The 20,399-nt window shown below is 43.6% G+C and overlaps 1 long non-coding RNA gene across 1 annotated transcript in view; it reads left to right on the top strand.

Annotated features, from left to right (window-relative positions):
* LOC126284465 (uncharacterized) overlaps nucleotides 1–19,884 on the top strand; it is a 78,428-nt gene extending 58,544 nt beyond the window's left edge. The window contains exon 4 of the long non-coding RNA XR_007551484.1: nucleotides 19,069–19,884. This is a non-coding gene — a long non-coding RNA (uncharacterized LOC126284465). The remainder of the gene's footprint in view (nucleotides 1–19,068) is intronic.
* Nucleotides 19,885–20,399: the final 515 nt, after the last annotated feature.

The raw sequence follows: 20,399 nt of genomic DNA, 5'->3' as shown, positions 1-20,399 counted from the left end.
GGCGTGGGCGCTCGCGCGCCCCCGTGCCCCCTACTTCAGGAGGAGAACTTTACCTGAAAGCTTCGATATTTTAACACCCTTTTAGATTGCAGCTCTCTTGTTACTCAACACATCCTATATTCTTATTACTGATGCAGAAAGATATTTGGATGTCAATGGATCGTAAATTGTCATGTAATTTTCAGGTATAAGACAGCTTCATAGGCATTGGTCTCCAAAAAGGAAACGAAACTAAAATGGTTCTGAGATCTATGGGACTTAACATCTGAGGTCATAAATCCCCTAGACATGGAACTACTTAAACCTAACTAACCTAAGGATATCGCACAAATCCATGCCCGAAGCAGGATTCCGAACTTTCAACTGTAGCAGTCGTGCGGTTCTGGATAGAAGCACCTAGAACTGCTAACAAGTGTTCTGGATAGAAGCACCTAGAACTGCTTACAAGTGTGTTAAGAATGAGAGTTTTTTGAGCACTTCTATGTAAAAGACCTGAAATTGAGTTCTGTATGTGCCTGATGAACATCAGACCATTAGGCAGGCATTTACAGGACATTCATGACATGCAAATAATTGTAACCTCTTACAATGATTGAAGTGTAGTGATACATGTTTAAGGTTACCTCTCTCTCTCTCTCTCTCTCTCTCTCTCTCTCTCTCTCTCTCTCTCTCTCTCTCTTTTTTATTTTTTTTTAAATGCAGGGTGTGATAAATGTAAACCACTTCGTTTCAGAGCAAATTGGATAAACAGTGAAATTTACTTCATCACTGTAGGAGCACCTTACAGCAATGTTTGATTTAGTATCTGTTAATCTCATTGGAGACCAGAGATATTTAAAACTGTCAAGGGAGAATCACTCTAGCAAAATCCTTACTAACATTCGAAGTTGTCAACAATCATTTGTCATTACCAGATACACATTTGCTTCGATCAGCAACGCAACATTACACTGTTGAAGTTATCTAGCCCAGGAACAATATTACTGAAATCCTAATAGCAATGTAAATGATGCTGAAGACTAATGAGTGGTGTATTCAGTATTCGTAGATTAACTGGCCAAAATCTAGAACAAGGGCACTGCCAGCAAAGGCTTTTTTTACTATGTCACATAAAATAGCGATGTAGAGCAAGGTATTGAGTGCTGAAACTGAAATGATTTCATATTCTTCACAGATCACATGAGATTCCACTGTTTTATTTAAAAATGTCAGTAAAATTGCCACAGCACAGCTTCCAATATTTTCTACATTTTCTCTGGAATGAAGGCTATAGTGATAAACTGACCAGAGTGGACAAAGCCAATGAATCTGAGGTCCTGGAAGAAAAAAAATATGATAAAATAAAAATCTCCACTATGTTTACTGAACAGTTACAATAGAAATTTGACGTGTATGTCACATCATTCCTACAGTGATATATTGCCGACTTTTGATATTATATCCACAGCTTTTTCAGTATTCAATATTAGTAGTATTGAATTGATTCTCTTCAGAAAAACCCCATACTGAATAATTATATACCTAGGGTCCAGGGGCTAGAGAGATGTCAGAAGAAAGGTCCCATCACAAGCTCAGGAGGGAGATACCAGGTATAGGAAACTGCTCTGAAGTGGACTCCTCACCAGAGTATCTACCATCATTTTACATCCTCCTTGTGCTCTTCTTGTGAAGTAAGCACATCAAAACACTCTAAGTTTATTAGGTTACTTATATTGATGAGGCACCAGCATGAGTAACTACTTCATTTTCATATCTGTGGATTACAGTTGTCATTTCACGAGACATTAAGAACACTGTTCATAATTATTGATAAAAAAATGTTTTATTACCCTTGATAACAAAATGTTTATTGCCCATAATAAGGAATACATTAAGCTTATTTCTCATTCAAAAAGCATAACTGCACAATTTATTCTTCAATTCATGCACACTGTTCTGTTACATATAAAGTTGAAACATTTGGAATACACCAACATAGACAATATCACACTATTGTTTCCAAAAATCTCAATGCTCTTGACGGATTTATTTCAAATATTCATACGATACTCCAATAAAAATTCTACTGGACATCAGCTACATATTTTCTTTAGATACAAATGTACAGAATTTCTGTTAAAACCTACCATGAGAAAGAAAACTCTGTGCAGAGGAAGTGTGCGGATTAATTTTCTACCTCTGTCTTAAATACAACATTACGAAAAGGATAGTTGCTACTCGTCCTATAGCAGAGAGGCTGAGACGCAGAAAACCACAATTAACTGTCAAAGATTTTGGCCAAAGAGGCCTTCATCAGAATTAGACAAAACTTACACACACATGGCCACAGTCTGGGTTGTGTGTGTGTGTGTGTGTGTGTGTGTGTGTGTGTGTGTGTGTGTGTGTGTGTGTGTGTGTGTGTGTGTGTGTGTGTGATCTAACTATGATGAATGGCTGTTTGGCCAAAAGCTTTGTTTGATAGTTTTTGGCCAAAAGATTTGTTTGAGACTCGTTTTGTTGTGTCTATCTGAAATGCAGCATTTCTGCTATTTTGTGAGTAGCAGCTACCCTATTCATAATATTATCACTATACCATCCTGGATTTTTCATTGTTTCAGTTTTAACGATGATGACAGTGTATTTAAACCCTTAGACAAATGGTTTCTTACTTCTTACGTCAATGTTGTGAAAAGGATAGGTGCTACACAAGAAGACAAATTTGATAACATCAAATATAGATTTAAGTGTCAGGAAGTATTTTCTGGAAGTATTTGTATGGAGTGTAGCCATGTATGGAAGTGAAACATGGACAATAACTAGTTCAGACAAAAAGAGAATAGAAGCTATCGAAATGTGGTGGTACAGAAGAATACTGAACATTAGATGGGTAGATCACCTAACTAATGAGGAAGTAGTGAATAGAATTTTGGAGAAGAGGAATTTGTGGCACAATTTGACTAGGAGGGATTGATTGGTAGAACACATTCTAAGGCAGTAAAAATCTTAGAGGAAGACCAAGAGATGAATACAGTAAGCAAATTGAGAAGGATGTATGTCGCAGTAGTTACATGATGATGATTTCACAGGATGTAGTGGTATGGAGAACTTCATCAGTGCAGTCTCCGGACTGAAGACATCCACCACCACCAAAGTTGCTACTCACCATATAGAGGGGATGCAGAGTCACAGATAGGCACAATGAAAGGAGCGCGACACAGCGAGGTATCCCTGCCTGTTGTAAGAGGCAACTAAAAGGAGTTTCACACATTTCGGCCTTTATGTGATGGTCCCCTGTCAGGTTTGACCTCCATCTTTCTAAATTTTCCCAAAGAGCGAGCCAGTTGGGGAAGATCGCATCATGTTCATCATGCAGTGAGATCTTAAGCCCACTTTCTCGTTGTCACACTGCAGTCACACTCATTCTCCATCTCCTAGGGTGCGTTTTCCAACATGCACTGTGCTGTCACTTTCTGTGCCGTCACTTTCTGTGCCGTCACTTTCTGTGCCGTCACTTTCTGTGCCGTCACTTTCTGTGCCGTCACTTTCTGTGCCGTCACTTTCTGTGCCGTCACTTTCTGTGCCGTCACTTTCTGTGCCGTCACTTTCTGTGCCGTCACTTTCTGTGCCGTCACTTTCTGTGCCGTCACTTTCTGTGCCGTCACTTTCTGTGCCGTCACTTTCTGTGCCGTCACTTTCTGTGCCGTCACTTTCTGTGCCGTCACTTTCTGTGCCGTCACTTTCTGTGCCGTCACTTTCTGTGCCGTCACTTTCTGTGCCGTCACTTTCTGTGCCGTCACTTTCTGTGCCGTCACTTTCTGTGCCGTCACTTTCTGTGCCGTCACTTTCTGTGCCGTCACTTTCTGTGCCGTCACTTTCTGTGCCGTCACTTTCTGTGCCGTCACTTTCTGTGCCGTCACTTTCTGTGCCGTCACTTTCTGTGCCGTCACTTTCTGTGCCGTCACTTTCTGTGCCGTCACTTTCTGTGCCGTCACTTTCTGTGCCGTCACTTTCTGTGCCGTCACTTTCTGTGCCGTCACTTTCTGTGCCGTCACTTTCTGTGCCGTCACTTTCTGTGCCGTCACTTTCTGTGCCGTCACTTTCTGTGCCGTCACTTTCTGTGCCGTCACTTTCTGTGCCGTCACTTTCTGTGCCGTCACTTTCTGTGCCGTCACTTTCTGTGCCGTCACTTTCTGTGCCGTCACTTTCTGTGCCGTCACTTTCTGTGCCGTCACTTTCTGTGCCGTCACTTTCTGTGCCGTCACTTTCTGTGCCGTCACTTTCTGTGCCGTCACTTTCTGTGCCGTCACTTTCTGTGCCGTCACTTTCTGTGCCGTCACTTTCTGTGCCGTCACTTTCTGTGCCGTCACTTTCTGTGCCGTCACTTTCTGTGCCGTCACTTTCTGTGCCGTCACTTTCTGTGCCGTCACTTTCTGTGCCGTCACTTTCTGTGCCGTCACTTTCTGTGCCGTCACTTTCTGTGCCGTCACTTTCTGTGCCGATGATGACCATGGACTTCTTAGCACCTCATATCCAACATGGTAGCCAGTCGTAGTGGGGCCACCATACATCCTGTTGGTTGTACCCCGTCACAGCACAGGGATCGCTCTGCTGATGCCTGTGCCATTAACTCCCCACATATGCCAAAGAGTAGAGCCCATCTCGCTGGGGCATCAAGACACCCAGCAATGGCCATCCTGCCAGGTGGCCCTTGCTAAGGTTGCATAGCACCCATGGGGAGGGCCCCTGGTCAGAGTGGGTGGCATCAGGGCGGATAACACACCATGAAATGTAGTATATCATCTCTTGCTGGTGGTCCACCTCCAGCAGTCTCTAAGTGGGCAAAGTCTAACTTCAGTGCTAAGAAATATGACCCCAAATCATTACCCTCCCTGACCACACCATTGGAGGAACACCAGGCTAAGGATGGCAGAGAAGCTTATTCACCTTGGTACCTTGTATTTACGAGAGTTGATAGGGAAACTTTAATGTCCATGAAATCTGTTTTTTGTGGAGCATTTGGAGGACAAGTCTTGGGAGGTGGAGGGCTTGTCCAAAATGTAGTGTGGGTTCGTCTTGATAAAAACAGCATCCTCTGCCCAGTCATAGGCATTACTTGGTTGTGACAAGTTGAGGGTGTTTCTGTTACCATCACGCCTCAGAAGAGCTTAAATTTGGTCCAGGGTATTATATTCCACAGGGACCTACCTTTGCAGTCGGACGATGAGCTGCACGCCAGTTTAGAGTGGTGAGATGTTCATTTCGTCCGGTGCATCCATCACGGTCCGAGGGATAATCAGGTTGCTACCAGTGCCTTCATCTTGGCCTTAGAGGGTGAAACATTGCCTGAGAAGGTTAACGTGATGGTCTAGCACTGTGACGTCAAGTCGTATATCCCTTCCCCGACGCGGTGCTTCAAGTGGTGGAAGTTCGGCCATATGTGTTCTCACTGTACTTACAGCATCCCCCTCCCCTTCCCCAACCATCGAGAATATCTGTACCCATTTCTGAGCCAGAGAAGCGTAAGTCTTCTTCGACTTCTCTCGCTAGGAAGGGGTCCCTTGGGTTACTCCTTTCCCAGGTTTCTGCTAATGGGAAATATGACACCCACCAATGGCTGAGGTGCCCAAAGGCAGCTGGGTGTAGGGCAGCACACTCATTTTCAGTCCTGTAGACTGAATCAATGAAGTCGTCCTAACCAAGGAAACCCAAGGAGCAGCAAGAGAAATCCAAAAAGTAGGCCCCCAAGACCAAGGGAATTGTGATGGCACCCACACCACCACTGCCTACAAGCTCTGTCTCTGAGGATGAGGTGAAGATTCTGGAATCTGCTGACTACCAAGATCTTGCCAGACCCTCAGACACAAGGGATATAGACCACTCAGGAAAAAGTCTGGCAGCAGGTGGCCTTGAGGCGTAAACAGCCTCATTGACCCCCGAGGGCATCCATGACTCTTTAGTGGATACGTGCGTGGCGAGCACGGGGCCCCGAGCTAGTGCAAATCTCCTTCATTTCTGGGCTGCCCTACCCGCCTCCCCCATCCCCCCTCATCCCAAATTCTCCCCCCCCCCTTGCCTTCTCTCCCATCCCCTCCCCTCCCCTCCCCTCCCCTCCCCTCTCCTCTCCTTCACACTTCCTCTTCCAGGGAGTAACGTATCGAGCCTTCGTCCAGAGACGGACGTTTCAAAACTCCAGGATCCTGTTTGCTTTGTTTTTCTTCATCCTCACTCTTTACTTCTCTATTGGTCTTTCTCTATGTTCCCTCTTCCCATCGCTTTCATGCCCTTACTTCTATCTCTGCGTCATTCTCCTTTCTCTATTCTCCTCGTCTTCTTTTCCGTGTCTTATTCTCCGCTTTGGCGTTTGAGATTCTTTCTTCTATCCCTCTCTCTTTCCTCTCTCTTTCCTCTCTCTTTCCTCTCTCTTTCCTCTCTCTTTCCTCTCTTCTTTCCTCCCTGTGTGTGTCTGAAGGGTGACCCACATGGTTGCACACGTAGTCGGTGATGGGGTAATGTGTAATTCCTCGCCCTGGATCTACATCTACATGACTACTCTGCAATTCACATTTAAGTGCTTGGCAGAGGGTTCATCGAACCACAATCATACTATCTCTCTACTATTCCACTCCCGAACAGCGAGCGGGAAAAACGAACACCTAAACCTTTCTGTTCGAGCTCTGATTTCTCTTATTTTATTTTGATGATCATTCCTACCTATGTAGGTTGGGCTCAACAAAATATTTTCGCATTCGGAAGAGAAAGTTGGTGACTGAAATTTCGTAAAAAGGTCTCGCCGCGACGAAAAACGTCTATGCTGTAATGACTTCCATCCCAACTCGTGTATCATATCTGCCACACTCTCTCCCCTATAACGCGAAAATACAAAACGAGCTGCCCTTCTTTGCACCCTCTCGATGTCCTCCGTCAATCCCACCTGGTAAGGATCCCACACCGCGCAGCAATATTCTAACAGAGGACGAACGAGTGTAGTGTAAGCTGTCTCTTTAGTGGACTTGTTGCATCTTCTAAGTGTCCTGCCAATGAAACGCAACCTTTGGCTCGCCTTCCCGACAATATTATCTATGTGGTCCTTCCAACTGAAGTTGTTTGTAATTTTAACACCCAGGTACTTAGTTGAATTGACAGCCTTGAGAATTGTACTATTTATCGAGTAATCGAATTCCAACGGATTTCTTTTGGAACTCATGTGGATCATCTCACACTTTTCGTTATTTAGCGTCAACTGCCACCTGACACACCATACAGCAATCTTTTCTAAATCGCTTTGCAGCTGATACTGGTCTTCGGATGACCTTACTAGACGGTAAATTACAGCATCATCTGCGAACAACCTAAGAGAACTGCTCAGATTGTCACCCAGGTCATTTATATAGATCAGGAACAGTAGAGGTCCCAGGACGCTTCCCTGGGGAACACCTGATATCACTTCAGTTTTACTCGATGATTTGCCGTCTATTACTACGAACTGCGACCTTCCTGACAGGAAATCACGAATCCAGTCGCACAACTGAGACGATACCCCATAGCTCCGCAGCTTGATTAGAAGTCGCTTGTGAGGAACGGTGTCAAAAGCTTTCCGGAAATCTAGAAATACGCAATCAACTTGAGATCCCCTGTCGATAGCGGCCATTACTTCGTGCGAATAAAGAGCTAGCTGCGTTGCACAAGAGCGATGTTTTCTGAAGCCATGCTGATTACGTGTCAATAGATCGTTCCCTTCGAGGTGATTCATAATGTTTGAATACAGTATATGCTCCAAAACCCTACTGCAAACCGACGTCAATGATATAGGTCTGTAGTTAAATGGATTACTCCTACTACCCTTCTTGAACACTGGTGCGACCTGCGCAATTTTCCAATCTGTAGGTACAGATCTATCGGTGAGCGAGCGGTTGTATATGAGTGCTAAGTAGGGAGCTATAGTATCAGCGTAATCTGAAAGGAACCTAATCGGTATACAATCTGGACCTGAAGACTTGCCCGTATCAAGCGATTTGAGTTGCTTCGCAACCCCTAAGGTATCTACTTCTAAGAAACTCATGCTAGCAGATGTTCGTGTTTCAAATTCTGGAATATTCCATTCGTCTTCCCTGGTGAAGGAATTACGGAAAACTGCGTTCAATAACTCCGCTTTAGCGGCGCAGTCGTCGATAACAGTACCATCGGCACTGCGCAGCGAAGGTATTGACTGCGTCTTGCCGCTTGTGTACTTTACATAAGACCAGAATTTCTTCGGATTTTCTACCAAATTTCGAGACAATGTTTCGTTGTGGAACCTATTAAAGGCATCTCGCATCGAAGTACGTGCCAAATTTCGCGCGTCTGTAAATTTTAGCCCATCTTCAGGATTTCGCGTTCTTCTGAACTTCGCATGCTTTTTCCGTTGCCTCTGCAACAGCGTTCGGACCTTTTTTGTGTACCACGGGGGATCCGTTCCATCTCTTACCAATTTATGAGGTATGAATATCTCAATTGCTGTTGCTACTATATCTTTGAATTTGAGCCACATCTCGTCTACATTCGCATAGTCAGTTCGGAAGGAATGGAAATTGTCTTTTAGGAAGGCTTCTAGTGGTACTTTATCCGCTTTTTTAAATAAAATTATTTTGCGTTTGTTTCTGATGGATTTGGAAGAAATGGTATTGAGCCTAGCTACAATGACCTTGTGATCACTAATCCCTGTATCAGTCATGATGCTCTCTATCAGCTCTGGATTGTTTGTGGCCAAGAGGTCAAGTGTGTTTTCGCAACCATTTACAATTCGCGTGGGTTCGTGGACTAACTGCTCTAAATAATTTTCGGAGAATGCATTTAGGACAATCTCGGAAGACGTTTTGTGCCTACCACCGGTTTTGAACAAGTATTTTTGCCAACATACCGAGGGTAGGTTGAAGTCCCCACCAACTATAACCGTATGAGTGGGGTATTTATTTGTTACGAGACTCAAACTTTCTCTGAACTGTTCCGCAACTGTATCATCGGAGTCTGGGGGTCGGTAGAAGGAGCCAATTATTAACTTAATTCGGCTGTTAAGTATAACCTCCACCCACACCAATTCGCACAGAGTATCTACTTCGACTTCACTACAAGATAAACCACTACTGACAGACACCAACACTCCACCACCAATTCTGCCTAATCTATCTTTCCTGAACACCGTCTGAGACTTCGTAAAAATTTCTGCAGAACTTATTTCAGGCTTTAGCCAGCTTTCTGTACCTATAACGATATCCGCTTCTGTGCTTTCTATTAGCGCTTGAAGCTCAGGGACTTTTCCAGCGCAACTACAACAGTTTACAACTATAATTCCGACTGTTCCTTGATCCAAGCACGTCCTGTAATTGCCAAGCACCCTTTGACATTGCAGCCCATCCCGCACTTTCCCGAGGCCTTCTAACCTAAAAAACCGCCCAGTCCACGCCACACAGCCTCCGCTACCCGTGTAGCCGCCAGCTGAGTGTAGTGAACTCCTGACCTATTCAGCGGAACCCGAAACCCCACCACCCTATGGCGCAAGTCAAGGAATCTGCAGCCAATACGGTCGCAAAACCGTCTGAGCCTCTGATTCAGACCCTCCACCCGGCTCTGCACCAAAGGTCCGCAGTCGGTTCTGTCAACGATGCTGCAGATGGTGAGCTCTGCCTTCATCTCATAAGCAAGACCGGCAGCCTTCACCAAATCAGATAGCCGCTGGAATCCAGAGAGAATTTCCTCAGATCCAAAGCGACACACGTCATTAGTGCCGACATGTGCCACCACCTGCAGCTGGCTGCACCCTGTGCTCTTCATGGCATCCGGAAGGACCCTTTCCACATCAGGAATGACTCCTCCCGGAATGCACACGGAGTGCACACTGGATTTCTTCCCCTCCTTAGCCGCCATATCCCTAAGGGGCCCCATTACGCGCCTAACATTGGAGCTCCCAACTACCAGTAAGCCCAACCTCTGCGATTGCCCGGACCTTGAAGGCTGAGAATGATCCTCTGAAACAGGGCAGGCAGCTGCATCTGGCTCAGCCAGAGACAGTGCCTGAAACCGGTTTGTCAGACGCACCGGGGAGGCTTTCTGGTCAGCTTCCGGGGACGCCTTTCGCTGCCTGCCACGCCTTGGAACGACCTCCCAATCAACCACAGGCGAGGGCTCAGCTCCACTGCGGGCAGCAACCGGGGCAACCACAGCGGCAGACCGATCTGGGGACAGACGGGATGAGGTTGACATCCCCGTGATACCCGATAGACAAGTAAGGCACACATGTACCCCCTAGTAAAGGCCAGGCCCAGGGAGGGATGACTGCCTCAGCTGATACCTTCCAAACGTGCCGATGGCGAACTGTATCAGTTACAAACGACTCCGTACATGATGTCGTTGTGTTATCAAAGAAAGCAAAAAGGCTTGCTGGGTGGTTTTAATCAGCTCATTCAACAGTTTTACTCCTCCTTTGGTTGTCTGGGGTGGCCTGCACCGGCTATCTGGCACCAAGGTCTGTAACACCATAGCTATAGTACTCTAGTGATTTATTTTGCTTTTGTTTTATTTAATGTTACATTGTTGAGCTTCTGTAAATGTGTTTAATTGAATCGATAACACACAATTGTTTACTCCTTTCTTTGTAAAAACTTTGATGTCATGATTTGATTCTATGCAATGTAGTATCTGTCATTTAAATTCTTTGTCTCATTTGGAGGGAACAAAACTTACTGTACATACTTGTAATTTCTGTGTGAATAATTTTTTGTAGAAATGTCAATATGTGAAAATGATCTGTTTTACTTAATGTGTTTGTTCTGTTATGTAAACTGCTGACCTTCACTTAGGATTCTTAGTTAGTTTGTACGTAAAAGGTGTAGTGGTTCCCCTCAGGAACGGAACTGTGTAGCGCATGCAAATTGTGGTTGGTCTAGGTAGAAAAGGTGGAATTAAGTCAGTCAGAAACGAGCTTCCAAACTGTGCACTGTCACGTAAAAAAAATTGCATATTATGCTGGTTCTGGGAGAGGCTTTTTCTGCTACTTTCCAATGCCTCAGATGGATGGATAAATAGCTGGAACGATTCTGGAATTAGTATTCATCATTGCCATCAAGAAGGGCCAGAGTCCAGCAATTCTGCCTGCAAATCCACCTACCAACATGCAGTTGCCACCACATTGCGCAATCACTGTAACGGAATACTATAATGATGTACAGTGAAGGATCAGCTTACTGGATGTTTTAGTGTGAACAAATATAAGGTAACTTATAACCGAATTTATCTACCTACCTTCATTTTTTTTCCCCTATCACAACACCTCTCAGGTTCCTCTCCATCTGAACTATGATTAGTGTGTCCTATTTTGTGGAAAAATGAAAGCCTCAAAGTTAGATGGTTAATTGAATAATGTTGTTTGATCTTTGATGAGAAGGAAATATTCAGGTTTACTGTGGATTTAGTGAAATTGTAGGAAGCAGTAAATGTAGTTTTGTGATGTTTCAAAGTCACCTATTTAATCATTTAGTTGAAAGTAGAAGACTGTGGTAATAAAAACAATTTGCTGTTTCTTTTATAAATTAAAGTTCTTAAAATTGAGGCTTATAAAGTTTTGCTTAGTTAATGAACCTATGTCCAATTTATGATCCTGCAGTGAATGTTAATAGTAATGTTATAAAGACCATTCAGTTTGAACAAGCCCTGAAAGTAATAGTGTGTTTCGTAATCTGTTATATTTTTGCAAATAGTTTGTGCTGCTCTAGCTGTTACCTTCAGTCTCACCATAAATATATGGATGTGTCAGAGTTCATTGCACTCACGTGTGGCCAAGTATAGGTTGTGTTTGTCTGTTAAGTTACTCGTACCTACTTTCTTGAACGAGAAAGTTAATCTTCCTCGTACCTAATTAGGCTGGTGACCATTTTCCTTTTACTTTAAACAGTATAGCCAGACAAAAATATTGGTTGTTACTGATAGAATATTTATGTAATTCTGACTTTCATTTCCGATAAGCCACCCCTGTTAGGTACAACTCGGTCAACACAACAAAATTCCTCTCAGAGGGTAACACTGCTCTGTTGCTTTATACCATAATTGTTTTAACTAGATAAGTTTTATTTCATGACCTGCCTCCTACTTTAATAAGGTTATGGTACAGCAGTAGCAGATGGTAGTGTTATAGGTCCACTCCTCGAATTCTGGCCTGACTGTAGCAAATGAAGTCCTTGTGGATCCTGAGGATGTCTCAAATGTCTTCGGCCACTATTTCGTGGAGGTTTCGAGCTCTGCCCATTACCACCCTGCCTTCCTCCCCCACAAACAGAGGCGGCATGACAACCTTCTTTCCAGTCATTGAATCGCGAAAGTTATAATGTCACCTGCACCATGCGGGATCTTGAAAGTGCATTTGCCTGGTCTTGATCCTCTGCTCCGTGGCCTGATGGTATACATACTCAGATGCTGCAGAACCTTTCTCCTGCATGCAAAGGCTTACTTCTTCGCACCTATAATTGAATCTGGACTGAAGGTAATGTTCCCACACGCTGGCGTGAAGCAATTGTAGTTCTCATACCCAAATCAGGAAAGGACAAACACCTTTCTTCCAGTTATCGCCCCATCTCCCTTACCAGCTGCGTCTGCAAGGTGATGGATCGCATAGTAAATTCTCAATTGGTTTGGCTCCTTGAATCTCGACACCTGCTTACCAATGTCCAATGTGGCTATCGTAGGCGCCGCTTTGCTGTTGACCACCTAGTTACCTTGTCGAGCTTCATTATGAACGACTTTTTGCATAAGCGCCAGATGGTGGCTGTGTTCTTCGATTTGGAGAAGGCTTAAGACACCTTTTGGAGGGCGGGCATTCTCCGCACCATGCACACTTGGGGCCTTCGCAGTTGCCTCCCTCTTTTTATTAATGCATTTTTAATGGATCGAATGTTCAGGGTGCGTGTGGGTTCTGTTTTGTCAGATGCCTTTGGCCAGGAGAATGGAGTGTCCCAGGGCTCTGTTTTGAGCGTGGCCCTGTTTGCCATAGCTATCAATCCAATAATGGATTGCCTTCCAGCTGACGTTTCAGGCTCCCTTTTCGTGGACGTCTTTATGATCTACTGCAGCACTCAGAGAACATTTCTCCTGGAGTGACTATATTCCTGGCGTGTCACTAACGGCTTCCGTTTTTCTGGTGAGAAAACGGTCTGTATGAACTTCTGGCATTACAGTTTCTTCCACCATCCTTAAATCTCAGTCCCATTGCTCTCCCATTCGTGGAGACAGCAAAATTTTTAGATCTTACCTTTGATCGGAAACTTTGCTGGTCACCACATGCATCTTACTTGGCTGCTAGTTGTACACATTCCTTAAATGTCGTCCGTGTTCTCAGCGGTACATCATGGGAAGCGGATCGAATGGTCCTGCTTCACTTATATTGGTCCATTGTCCAATCAAAGGTGTATTATGGGAGCTTTGTTGACTGTTCTGCCCGGCCGTCCATCTTAGGCCATTTAAACTCTATCCAGCATCAGAGGTTACGTCTGGTGACTGGAACTTTATACACCAGCCCTGTTGAGTCTGTATGCCGAAGCTGCCAAATTACCACTAAACTACTGGTGCGATATGTTGCTCTGTCAGTACGCCTGCCAACTGATGTAAATTCCTGACCACCCGTCATATTTATCCTTCTTTGATGACTCTATTGACTGCCAATACGGACTATGTGTGTCTGCCCTGTTACCTCCTGGAGTTCGCTTTCGTCGCCTGCTTCAGCAACTTGATTTTACCCTCCCTACGACTTTTTGAGTGGGTGAGAGCCTGATGCCACCTTGGCTCCAGGCTCAGGTTCACATTCACCTTGAACTCGGCTTGCTCCCAAAGGGGAGGACCGCGGATTCGATATACCGCTCGAGGTTTGTCAAACTTCATTCGAGGCTCCAAGACTACTGCTGGCATAGGATGTGCCTTTGTCGTTGGGGATGATACCTTTAAATACCGGCTCCTTGACCGGTGTTTGAGCTTTACAGCTGAGCTTTTTGCTCTGTATCAGGCTGTTCAGTATATCCGCCACCGTCGTCATTCTCCCTATGCCATCTGCTCTGATTCTTTGGGCGCCATTCAGAGTCTCCGTGACCTCTATTTGGACCACCCTCTCATGCAACGAACTCAACAGTCCCTTCAGCCTGGGAACGAAGCTGCTGATGCTGCGGCCAAGGCTGCCGTCCTCCTGCCTCGGGCACCTTTCTTTTGTGTCCCATTAACTGATGTTAGTGGGGTTCTTTGAGGCGCGTTTCATCGCTGTGGCATGAGGCTTGGTCTTCTCTCGATGAAAATAAGCTTAGGGCCATCAAACAGATCCCGATGGCTTGGACGACCTCCTCACGCACGTCCTGGCGAATGGTCATGTTGGCCAGGTTGCAGATTGGGCATTGTCCAGTGACCCCACCCTGCAGTGCCCCTGTGTTCATCCATTGACAGTGCACCATGTTTTATTGTCCTGTCCCCATTTTCTTCACTCTCGTGTCGTCCTGTGTCTGCCGTTTACCTTACAGGAACGTTTATCTGATGACGCTCGAGCAGCTGCTCGTGTCCTTAGTTTTATCACATTGACAGACTTGTCCAAAGAGATCTAACTCTTTTATTTTGTTTAGGTGCATCTTCGTAAGAAATTTCTGGTGTTGTCCCCCTTGTGTTTTTTCTATGCTGTTAGTGCACTAACGTTTGTGACTGGGCACTAATGACCTTAGTAGTTGAGTGCCCTAAACAAAAAAAAAGCCTGATTGAATGTTCCATGGCTTCCCTATCTCACGATGACATCATCCTACAGTGGAATTGGCTGTTTTTTCCACAGCCTGGCTGAGCTACAGCAACTGTTCAGCTTTACACCTGCTTACTGGATTGCCCTCCAGGAAACCTGGTTCCCAGCAGTGCAGACTGTTGCCCTCCGTGACTATAAGGGATACTACAGGAACTGTAGCGACTATCAGTGTGTCGGGTGGAGTTTGCATTTATGTCCTAAACTCAGTGTGTAGTTAAACTGTGCTCCTTCAAACCCCTCTTGATGCTGTGGCTGTCAGAATAAGGATGATGTGGGAAATAAATGCAATGTATATCTTCGTCCAGATGGTGCACTACCCCTCTGCCTCTTAAATATTGGGGCCACTACACATTTGAGTGTGGCTCTTGGTAGTTACTAGGCCATTGATTTATCAATTTGCAGCCCAGGACTTCTCCACATCTATCGACTGGAGAGCACATGATGACCTGTGGTGGTGACCACTTCCCCACTTTAGATAAATGGCAGCAGTAGTTGTGAATACTGGAATCCTTAATCTTACAAGTAAAATTTGATCGCTTTGTTACCATCTTCAGTGTAAATTATTAAAATCTTGTAGGCCCATATCGTAATAGCACAACATTTTCTGTGAGGTGTAAGGTGTACTGTAATGATTATTTCCAACAGATGTCTTCACTTTTACCACATACAATGATTTTTAAATTTACAGAACCAATCTTGTAACCTTAGCTGTTAGTCTTAGCAGTTGCCGATCCAATGCACATAATGTTTTGTAGAAATAAATATTGATATAAAGGATATAACAATAACTTTACTTTGGTTTCTTCAGACAGTCTGCAGGATTCATTGTCTCTCACTCGAGAGATACAACGGACCACCTCTTTTTGACAAATAATAATTCTTTTCACTTTTGTGGAGTACTCCATAGGTTAGGAAGTTGTGAAAAAGCTGTAATAAGAGTTAAGCAATAGCTTTCCACTTTCACAATGTCTGAGTTTGCTCAGCAAATAGTTGGTTTTAACTAATTTTGTTCTCTTGTCTGAACTTTTTGTTTTGGATCAAACTGAATGCCAAGAAGTTTAGTATCACTTGGACATTTGCATGTAAGTTTGAGATTAAACCTTGTAAAAATGCAAGAGCATATAAATTTCTAAACCTTGATTTATTTGAACTATAAATGTATAGATATATGGTAGACTTTCACTGAATAAAGAGGTTTTCTCTGTGCCCTCAGGCATAGAGCTATATACTTACTCAAGATACAGCATGTAACCCAACAGTGAAATGTCAGTACACACAGTTGAAACTGAGACAGCAAGAACCTTAAGTTAGACCTTACATTACAACATGATTATTGCAAATTACAATAATTGAAGTGAAATATTTAAGGCAAGTAAATGTACTAAGTATGATGTTTCAGTGCACCTCATCTTTGCATAAAGTAATGGTTTCTGGTTTCTTGTATTGTTCTAGAGTTAACAACTTTACTATGCTACAAAAAAAGTATTTACAGTATTTTTCTAACAGTACATAGAGTTTTCATTTGTGATTAAAATGAATTAAACTATTATAGATTTTGAGTAGTAAAGATATGTGCTGTCAGTTTTAATTACGAGTGAAGACTAACCAGAAAATAAAACGACATTAAGTTATATGTATATATAACTCATATGAGGTTCAATTTATTCTGTCAAATAAAAAAACAGTAGAAATGAGTGGAAATGTTTGTTTCACTGCCATGTAGTATTGTTTCATACAGTAATTTTCGCAAACTATAAAATTTCAAAATAAGTGGAATGGCTGCCTACCTTTTCCTTCAGGACACACAGATGCAGTTAAAAGGAAAACACTGATCCTAGTTTTTAGGACTATCAGTTCCTTACTTAGAGGAGGAGGACTGGTTGGGGAAGGTTAGAAAGGAGGAAGATCAGTCACACCTATCTGCTGTGGGACGAGGGGAAACAGTCTCCATCATTACCGCAGTAAAAGCCCAAACATTTCTCTGCACATCTAAAGAGCTCTTCATTGTCTTGGAATTACATAGAAAGTGTCAGCATAGGATGAGTGATATTAATATGGTTGGCTCAATGATAAATATTTCTTTTGTGCAGACACTACGCTGTTACAAAGCAAAGAGAATAAAAATCAGATACACACATTTTGTTTAAATTTTCATAAGATCTGATGAACTTAGCTTTGTCACATTGTCACAAGAAAGTGCCATGGTGCACACAGCCACACAAACGCAACAGTCGGCTGCCGCAGCAAAGTCAAGCGGCGCCTGCAACTTAGTACCAGCATGTTCAGGCAGCTGGCGCTAGAGGCATTCCCGCCAAACATTCAATCAGCTGCGAACCGTGCACGCGCACGAGCCTTTTTTCCGGCGTGGATGGTCACACGATGATATCACCATCCGCCAATCCGGGATCGCGAATGGCCGCCAATCCTCACTCCGAAATCAGCGGAGGAAGACTGGAGCCGCCGGGTTAAATAGCCAGGAGAAAGGAAAGCAGGTGTCTTTCGACCCGCCGCAGACTGCCTCCCGGGAGAGACTTTGACGCATCCAGGTGCCACATCTTTGCTACGCTGGCCAACGACCCCGGACTCTGCGACTGTCTACTTCCTCGGTATCTGCCAGAGAGCGTCGAGAAAAAACCAGACAAAGGAACGTAAATGCAGTTCAGTTGCTAATATTTCAATTCAATAAGGTGGCATAATTCTCTGGCTTGTTACAAATTTCGGCAGGAGAAGAAACTTTTTGTTCTTAAAGGAAGTTTATCATTTTGTAAAATTAAGTGGTGGCCTTACTCCACGTAATAATTTTTTGTTCGCAAGGGTGTGTTAATCTTTGAATGTAAGAGAAAGTAGTTCTTATTAGTAAGGCAGAGTATGAGAAGGAAGATTTACATTCTACACTGCTTGAAAAAAAAAAAAAAAAAAAAAAAAAAGAACTTGTCTGATTACAGAATGTGCCACATAGATGATTGTAGATGTGCTGGTAATGGTCTGTGTCATCCACCAGCAGAGTGGGATAGTGGCATAGCTAGCACAGTGCATCAAGCTGTTAACCTTTAAAAGGGCTCAGTGTGGTGCAGATTTGTAGGGGAAGTGGGCAGTATCATAGAGAAATATTCATGTTTCCTACAGTCAGCTTAGTCAGTTTGAGATTGGACAAATGTGACTTTTTGAGTAGTGGGTTGGGCATTTCAGTAAATTGCCACACAAGTAGGGGATGCCACTTCAGTTGGGAGTGATGCTGGCAACAGTGCACATGTGAACATTCTCACACTCGTACGTGTGTTTCTGGCTGTCTAAGCACCACCTACACCAGTCAAGAATGTCATATAGTAAGGGCTTCAGTGGCAGATTGTAATGCTTCCACAGTACAGAAGAGAGCAAATGTGACTCCACAAGTGTTAACAGAAATCATCGTGAGCTGCTTATTAGCAGTGGCACTGTGGGCTTGCACATCTCTTGCTCATCTTCTACTCGTGCCTCAGCATTGATGTACATGGCTTGATTGGTGCCATCACTTTTTCACCTGGGGGATAGAATCACATGCCACGGTCTTCAGCAATGAAAGCTGATTCTGCTTGCTTGTATGTGATGGTCATTTCTGTGTATGACAGAGACATGAGAAGTGATGTCTTGAACAGTGCATATCAGGCCTTGTTTTTGGGGTGCGACGAACTACAACTCTGTCACCTTTGGTGTTCGTGAAGGAAATGCCGACCAGAATGTTCTAGAATGTTGTTCAATCAATTGTTCTGCCATTCTTGCAACAGGAAGGCGATTTGTTGCTTCAACGGGATTGTGCTAATCCACACTCTGCCCACAAAACTCAATATGCTCACAAGACATGTAGCTGCTCCCCTGGTCAGTACAACTGCCAGACTTGTCTCCAATTGATAACACGTAGGACATAAGTGGACGAGTATTTCGTGCAACTCGTCAATTCACAGAGCTATGCAAATAGAACAAGCAGGTTGTGGAATAATGTATTCTGAGATAGTATTTCTCACCTTTATGATCGAGTTTGTGCCAGTCAGTGCTTACTGGAGGATACACTGCATAGTAATATGGATGTTTCAGCATTAGTCCATACCTGGTATCACAGAATTACTTGGTCTACTGATCTGTAAGTGTAATAATTTGTAGTATTTAATATGTATTGTTTGTACAATAAATTTTAAATTATCTGTAAGATGCTCAATGCATGTTCTAATTTCTTTTGGCAGTGTATTAGTTATGTTATTCACTGTTCTGCCAAGTTAAAATTGTCAGTGATGCACAATCAGTTTCATGTTAATTTTCTCTTACAGGATTAGACTTGTGTAGAACTTACCGTGGGCACGGACAATATCTTTTGAGGTGTCTACTCTATGTGGCAGTGCAAATACACAGTTACCCAGTCAGATCAAGGAGCATATTTTAATCATTGTTGATGGTTTTGGCAGCAATGAGCTAGACGATCCTCAGAATGGGGAGTCACAGCTCTGCAGCAACTTCTGCTTGTTTCTCTCTCACTCTGCAAGTACACGATCAGCAGTATCAGTATGAATGCACAAGAACCCATATTGTAATTTATTTCTGACAAATGAAATGGTAAAATTGTGAAACAGAACTGCTCGCAAGGGGATGAAGTGTCAGTACTAGTGACACACATGTCAAACTAATTGCACAATCCTAGGTTTTGGGACTAATAAGTGATTCTTTTCATCCTGGCATTTGACTGACCTGCCCTTCCTTTTTAACCTATGCCAACATCTTCCCAAGGAAGGAACTACCAGGTTGCTGCATAAGTTCATAGTGACTTTGTTTTTGTGTATTCCGGCATAACCAAAAGCGCTGGAACGAAGATGAAGAACGCAAGAGAAGAGAAGGCGGTGAAATGACATGAGCCAAAAGTACGTGTCCAGGATGTCACCATGATAGGAGCGGCATCTAGCCGAAGTGAATATAAGTGCGGTTCCTGCCAGCCAAGGCAGACATTAGTGTACAGAATTCACAGTGTGTTAGCTCAGCCAAGCAGAGAGTGCTATGATAGCAGTTATTAGTGATCCACAAACTGTGTGTCGAACTTACATGAACATTATACATAGCAAAGGACTCGGATTTATGTTGCATGTAATCCATCACTTGAGACACCACTGTTATTTCAAAGTTAAGTATTGTCAATCTGCGCTATTGAAATAAAACTAATAATGTTATTTGCTTGAATTGTTGTATAGCATTCTGAGAATGCATCATCCCTTAGGCACCATATAGAAGACGAGTGGGAAAGATCCCACATTGCGTGGTGGTATTCCAGTTGCAATGGGTTTCTTAATAGATTGTCAATTTTATTTGTATTTCACTGTTGCTATTTGAGTTTACATATTGTCATTTCGAGATAATGAGTGGAGCTGTGGATGCTAGAAAATGTAGTGCCAAGTGTAGAAATTGGAACATTTCCAACATGTTCTTCTGTTTGAGTTCAGGGGTGACAGCACTGGAAACAGCCAGACACATTTGTGCTGTGTATGGGGATAATGCCATTGGACAGAGCACAACAAGAAAATGATTTTCTCATTATAAGGAGGATTGTTTTGACATTGGGGACTCTCCACATTCAGAAAGGCCTTTGGGGTCTGATGAAGATTGTTTAAACACA

This window comes from Schistocerca gregaria, chromosome 8 (assembly GCF_023897955.1).
Source record: "Schistocerca gregaria isolate iqSchGreg1 chromosome 8, iqSchGreg1.2, whole genome shotgun sequence".
NCBI classification, from domain to species: Eukaryota; Metazoa; Arthropoda; class Insecta; order Orthoptera; family Acrididae; genus Schistocerca; species Schistocerca gregaria.
Note: the sequence above shows the minus strand (reverse complement) of the source record. Positions and strands in the feature narration are given on the sequence as shown.